We start from the raw sequence: 7,791 nt of genomic DNA, 5'->3' as shown, positions 1-7,791 counted from the left end.
CCTCAAAAACCCCATTCTAGTAACACATGACCCCACCTTGAGGGTAATTTCAGATACAACAAATTAGATCTATCTTTAAAATATATATTTGTATTTTCTACATTTTGCGTTGCAAAGTATGATGACTGACGGAGTATATATATACTACTCACCAGCTCAAATACAATATATTACATCATACTGTACAGTAAAACCTGGCAAACTATTAAACCAATTAGCTATTAGTTACTGTGTTATTCTAATAGACAGTTCATGCAAAATACACAGCTGTATTTTATAATAAATTAAACACAAACATAACTGAGCAACATTTATGAGCAGGAATTGACATAAATATGTATTAAAAATTATTATTCCTGAAATACAGTACTGTTCAAAAGTTTTAGCCACTAAAAGTCAAGTTTGGATGCTTTCAAAAATCCCATGAGTAGTTTTTATACATCAAATAACGTCATACAAAGTTCAGTAAACAGAAGTACTTGGCAGGTTGGTTGTTCCTGCATCTTGGAGAAGTTGCCACAGTTCTTCTGTGGATTTAGGCGTCTCAGCTGCTTCTGTCTCTTCATGTAATCCCAGACTGACTCCATGATATGGAGATCAGGACTCTGTGGGGGCGATACCATCTGTTGCAGGACTCTATGTTCTACTTGTCTATAAGATAGTTCTTTATGACTCTGGTTGTATGTTTGGGGCTGTTGTCATGCTGAAGAATAAATGTGGGACGCCTCTCTAATGTTATTGCATTATGGATACGAATCTAAACATCTAAAGTGCCTAAAACTTTTGTACAGTACTGTATGTGGCTTGACAACAAGCTTCCCCTGTGTTTTGTGTAGCACAGTCAGTTCAAGTTGGGCCCAACTGGGCATTAGGTCTGACTGTATATACAGTCTATGCTCACTTAAGTTCAAAGGTTACTTTTCTGTTTCCCCTCACAGAGCTCTGCTACATAGCTTACACTGAAACCTCACAGCTGTATGAGGTATGAGAACATCTGGCTACAAACTAAAGCATCAAGGCCATTTCTCATTACGCTATCAACAAATGCTATAAACAATGTACATTTAAACCTATTCAGGACAATATCATATTCATGACATGGTTATAATTACCTATTAAGAGCCACCAAGTCATTATAAGATCTGACGCCAAAAAACTGTTGTGTTTTCAGTTTTCCTTTGACATTCCCGGTTTTCCTCTCATTGCACAGTAATCCAGCACTTGTCTTGTCATATTTGTTTATGTCCTCAGCTCGTGATGAATCCATCTGCTTTCCCGGCCTCCCGTTTGGTTTTATTCCAGGGTTCAAGCATTACTTATTTGTATCACCATATCTCTTTAGTGTGAAAAGTTGTTTTCTTGCTGTATAACTGTAATTTACTGATTTCAGATTGAGTCATATGTTTTATAGCCACCTAGACGAGCTGGACTTTGTCTGGAGATGCAGGTAATCAGCATGTCTGGAAGAAGACAGAAAAGCAATCAGCAAGCTCCAACCATCACTTCAGATTGAATTTGCCTTGCGAAACCCGCATTGTATGTAATTCCTTTGGGTGACGCATTTGCCCTTGTATGATTTAGCAATAGCCTCCAAAGTCCAACGACACCAAATAAGGCTTAAAAAATGAAGACAACTAGAGAAGATAATTACTGATTTGATCAGAGATAACGTGACGCCCTGTGAAAGTATTTAACTATTCTGTGTCATTCAAGTATTTTTAATCCAAACATTTTATGGAACAAATATTAATGACGGTTAAACACAAGAATAAACCTCCACTTGACTTTGTATTGGTTATTCGAATGACTGAAAGGTAATTATCATTGTGGTTGATGACAAGAAAAAGTCAACTTATATTTTTCCCAAACAAATACAAAATAATTTACTCGGAAAGACAACAACACTGCAAACAAACAAACATCTGATAGTTAATCACTGCCTCTGTTCAAATTGTCGATTAATTTACCAGCTGGTAAGACGACTTAGTGCAATTGCTTGATAATAAAATCTCAATTTTGCACATTTTTAAAGTGATGGTGTGGTTTGAAGAATTTCAGAGAAAAGGGGAGGTGGTGGGGCATGTTTTCCTGGAACAATTTCACTTCAAAGGCAGGCGTTGGCACAAAATAAAACCCCGTGGAAAGACACCAGGAATCAAAACTGCAGCATCAGATAGTCACACAGAGCACACATTTCAAACTACAAAGCGCCAACAAGCCAATGCAAATACCTTTGAAAGCCTCCTTTAAAGGGAAAATCAAGTCAAATACTTAATAGGCTTTATGTTTCAAGATTGAACTTCAGGATCCTATTTTGTTTTTCCCTCTCTCACAACTTTGCAGCCTTTTTTTTTTCCATGAATAAAACTTGTCGTGAGGGCAAACATGGAAATGCTGACATGCTTGGGCTTTTAAATGTGTAAAACAGCATCTGTTTTGCATTATACACCCATGTATGTGGGACAATCCCCTCTCACACTACTTTGTCTCAGTCATACTGATGTTAGCCTTAAAAATATTTTGTGTTATGAATAAAAACATAAAACATTGTTTTGAGGACAAATTTCAACTTGTGGAAAATTTAAGTAGATGGTAAAAGCACTTGACTATTATATGTTCAGGTAAAATGCTGTTTATTACTCAAAGACGTTACACAATCATGGTAATGAATGCATTCAGTAATATTAGTATCTTTGCTATGAGACAAAAATACCATAACTGCACATACTCTCTGTTGTTTTCTATGATTTATTTCACCATTTTGCTTACATGAAATCAGGAAAGAAGTCTTGTCAAACAAAAAACACTGATGCATGTACACATAACTGAGTGATTAGTTGTTTAATTTTTGTCCAAACAGCTCATAAGAACCAAAAACAAAAGTTGCTTCAGTGACGTGAAGACACACCACACAATAAATACCACACACTTATAAATAGCGATCTTTTTCTCATGAGACAATACAGAATGTTTGCAATCTTATCTTTATAAATAAGGAACAATTTATCCAAATGTCCCAAAAATCAAAATGTAACTGTTTTGTAACATAAATATTTAAATGTAAAATATTAATAGAAAATAAAGATTTTACCTCAGTTGCCCAGTGGTATCTGTTTGAAATGCCCAAAATAAATATGTTTTTAGTGAGTCTCTCATCAGATACTGTATAAATCCAAATCAGTTTTAAAGTAAATGCATAAAATGTTGAGGGATGGTATGGATTCTGTAACAAACAGATCAACATCTATGGCATTAATGGACTTAATAGAAGAAGAAACCAGTTGTAAAGATAAGATGTATGCAGTGGGAGTATTTATAGATTAAAAAAATGCATTTGATACCATTGATTACTCAATAAAAAAGGAAGTTATGGTATCAGAGGGGAGGAAACGGGCAACAACTGCGGATAGGTGCACTACAAATGAACATGTTTGGATATTACTTGTGGAGTCCCACAGGGGTCAGTATTAGGCCCTGAAATGTTTATTTTGTATGTAAATGACATATGTAAGGTACCGCGAGTCTTGTAATTTGTTTTATTTGCAGACGACACCAATGTTTTCTGTTCTGGTGAAAATTTACGGCAGCCTTTGGAAGTGGTCATGACAGAAATGAGTAAATTAAAAATGTAGTTTGACACAAACAAATTATCATTAAATCTGAACAAACTTATGTTGTTTGGAAATTGTAAAATAAACACACAAATTCAAGTTATGGTAGAAAATGTTAATATAGAAAACGTATATGAAAATGAATTTCTGGTTGAGATATTAGACCGTAGAATCTGCTGGAAACCTCATATAAGATATGCGCGAGCAAAGTTGGCAAGGAGCGTTGCTTACTTACTTACATAAAGCCTGTGACCCCACTTTGGCCAAAGGCCGCCATGGCTCTCCAGGCATCCCGGTCCTGGGCCAATTTCTCCAGCTGTCCCCATGTATGGTCAGTTCTCTTCATGTATGCCTCCAGGTCACGGTGCCAGGTGTTTCTTGGTCTGCTGGATGCAGGCTTTCGAAGAGTGTAACCAATCCATCTCCAGCGTCTTCGGAGGATTTCTTCCTCTGCAGGCTGCTGTCTTGTTCGCTGCCCCAGTTCCTGGTCGCTGATAAGCGAATTTGTAGGATTCTTCTCAGGCAGGTGTTGGTAAATGTCTGGATTCTCTTCATGGCGATGAGAGTTGTTCTTCAGGTCTCTGCTCTATACAGCAAAACAGGCATTACAGTGGTATTGAAGATCCTAATCTTGGTGTTGGTGGTCAGATCTGAGGATCCCCAGACATTTTTCAGCTGATGGAAAGCTACCCTCGCCTTACCAATCTGGAGCAGCGTTGCAGTTCTGGGAAAAACGAGGCACATTCTGGATCATAAAGCTTTGTACATTCTGTACTGTTCACTCATATTACATATCTGAATTACTGTGTGGAAGTATGGGGCAAGACCTACAAAAGCACCTTAACCCAAAAGAGCCATAAGGATAGTAAGCAATGTAGGATATCATGAACATTTACAAGCTGTTTTTAAAGTCACATGCTTTGAAATTCACGGATCTGGTGGAATTTTAGACGGCACAAACAATGTACAAAGAAAGAAATAATTTACTTGATGACAACATACAAAAAAACGTTCTTAGACAGAGAGAGGGGGGGGGTTATAACTTCAGAGGAAAATTGAATTTGAAACAACATTTTGTTGGCACCAATCTGAAAAGTATGTGTATTTCAGTTTGTGGGGGGACTTTGAGGAATGGTCTGGATGAAGAAATCAAATTTTTTGCAAGGCACAGAAATGACGAAGGGGAATGTAACACTTGCTAATGTTGACCGTTGTTATTGGTTTTCTTTTTCTAACATTCTTGATGTGGTAGTGTTTGATTATGTATGAGGAGAACAAACATAGAGGTTTAGTTGTGTATGATGGACCCTTAAGTTTGTTGATTAATATAGAATAGTGGTACGACTAGACAAGCATGTCGCTTCTTCCTACTCCTTCTGGGACATAAAATGTTTATTTATGTTGCTTATTGAGAGTCTGTTGTATGTGTTCGTTGTTAATTTTATTGGTTATTTCTTCAAAATAAAGGTTATTGAGTTCAATTCAGTTCAAAATGTCTCCGGTCAGACAGTTCAGACAGATGATATCTCCCAGACAACAAAATCACCTGACATCAGATGTCCCTCTCCTGGGTTTGTTTTGTCAATAGCTCCTAATTTTCCAAAAAGTATCAGGTATCAGAGCATGTTTTAGATGACACCTGAAACATTTGAAATCCCCAGCGAGCAATGATGAAACATGATTTTCATACAGGTTAAATATTATGCTCAAGTTACTGTATATAATTCAGGAGAAACGTGAGCTCAGTGAAATGTTTGAATAAAAGGTTACACAGCAACTAAGGTTAAACTGTAGAAGCTCAGGAAACTGCCAAGGATTCCCGGTTGAGTCATAAAACCAGATAATGAAAACATGTCTGAGTCGAGTGTTAGATACCAAACACAAGGTTTTAGCTTTCGAGCAATTGAACATTAACGACATCAGTGCAAGTTTCTTTCCAAGTGTTTCCCAAAAGCACTCCTTTAAACTCAGAGCTAGAGTTAAACAAACAAACAAACTGGACGATACGGGTGAAACCAATATCAAGATATGAATAAGAACATTTTTCCTGTATCAATAGGCCTACATATCATGGAAAATTAGGCAAAATCACTAGTCAAATCGCAGTTCAGTGCTGCTGCGTTCCAGCAGTTATACATTACATCAAACAAATCATTTACACAGGTAAAACCAGTTAAGAGGTGAGCAAATATTGGATTTGCATTAGTCAGGTGGCAGAAACATGAACCCAACTGGATCAGGGCTGCATGTCTGTCTGCTAGAGTTCCTCTGCCGGTAAATAATGGCCGCGACAGTTATTTTTGATGCAACTTGAAGATTGACATTAAGTCTTGTCTGGTTTCATTTGGCCACCGAGCCTCATATTGTCGAGCTTTGAAGGTGGTGCTGCTAAACAGTGGTGGAAAGTAACTCAGTAGAGCTACTCAAATACTGCACTTAAGGGCAATTTTGAGGTACATGTACTTTACTTGAATATTTCCATTTAATGCATTTATATGACAGTTTTTTTCAGATGAAGATTTGACCCAATGGATAACATAACAAGCTTTTAAAATACAACGTCTAGTTAAGGATTAAACCAGTGGTTTCAAACCTTTTTGGCTTTTGATGTCTTACAAAAAGCAGTGTGTAGTCGGGGTCACATTTCAGATGTCTATGAGTTCCACCAAATTATGATTTTCCCCTCTAAACTTCTTACATAGTTTCATTTCAATAAATGTTCAAGTGATCCAATATTTCAGCAAAAATCAAAGATTAGAGAAAGAGTCCAGAAACTGAAACAGATTTGTGTATCAGAACTGTTTTTTCATCTTTTCTCTCCCATTAATCATCTCACGACCCCTCAGATTTATCTGGCGAACCTTTGGAGGGGCCCGACCCCTAGGTTGGGAACCACTGGACTAAACTAGCTAACTGTATATAAAGTAGTTGAAACTAGCTCCACCTCCAGCAGCTACAACAGTAACATGCTGCTCTAACACTGATGCTTCATTATTAATAATCTAATGATGTCATATATAATAATATATCAGTCAGAGGGACCAAACCACTACTTTTTCTGCAATACTTGAAGAACATTTTGCTGTTAATACTTATGTACTTTAACATAAGTAGTTTTCCTGCAGGACTTTTACATGTAATGGAGTATTTTTACATTTCTGTACTGATACTTAAGTAAAGGATCTGAGTACTTCCACCACTGCTGTCCACCTCAACTGACACATTATTGAAGTGCGCATGCGTGAACCGTTACAACCGCCACAAAACTTCAAGAAAAACTAATTCAAGAACTGTAAATATAATATAGCATTAACAATATATAAATTCTAGCATTTTCAGTTTGTCAAAATTGTCAATACCAGATCATATTACTTCATTCCAGTACAGTGAGTAATTTTAAAAGCCAAAAAAAATTATTTTTAATCCATGACAGACGTAACGTTAGCGTAACAGCTAACGTACATAGCTTAACGTACATTATAGCATTGCTAAACTGCAGAAAAATCTGTTCGTCTTTTAACGGAAAAAGAAAAAAAAATGAAGTAAGTGTTGCATCATTAGTTAACAACATGTAAACAGGGCTTATTTCTTAATAACATTGGCTACTAGTTTATATTAAGGCACCGGCTACGGAACCGGTGCAATAATTTACCGACCACTGACTCGGAACGGGATTCCCTGCCAGTAACGTCAGTCAACAGGCTGTTGATCCGGACTGGTTTTCGTGCCGATAGTAGTTTTTCATCTATTGGTAAAGTTATGTAAACACCTTTTCAACAGGAGGGTGGCATTGTTGGAGGGGGGAACAGACTTTGACACAACACACGACCTCTTGTAGACCACTAACCGGACTTTGTTTGATCTTTATTATCTGTATTATCATTTTTCAATATTTGAAAATATACTTGCTGCAGCTCTGCTTTAAATACAACCTGAAGAATCATCTAAAAGTCATATTTTCAGCTGATTACCGTTGTAGTTGTATCTGTTATGTTGAAGCTGATATAACAGGTCACAAATGGATGCTCATTAAAAAAATGTCAACTCAACTCTGTTGATGACAGCAAATAATTGCATGTGGCCACCAACAGATGGCGCTGTAGATTCAAAATACACAATCCACAGCTGAAATATGTAAACAATCCTATCAAGGGTCCCATATGAGGACACTGTAGTAATC

The sequence above is a fragment of the Thunnus thynnus genome, chromosome 2 (assembly GCF_963924715.1).
Source record: "Thunnus thynnus chromosome 2, fThuThy2.1, whole genome shotgun sequence".
Classification (NCBI taxonomy): Eukaryota; Metazoa; Chordata; class Actinopteri; order Scombriformes; family Scombridae; genus Thunnus; species Thunnus thynnus.
This window is presented reverse-complemented; position numbering follows the sequence as displayed.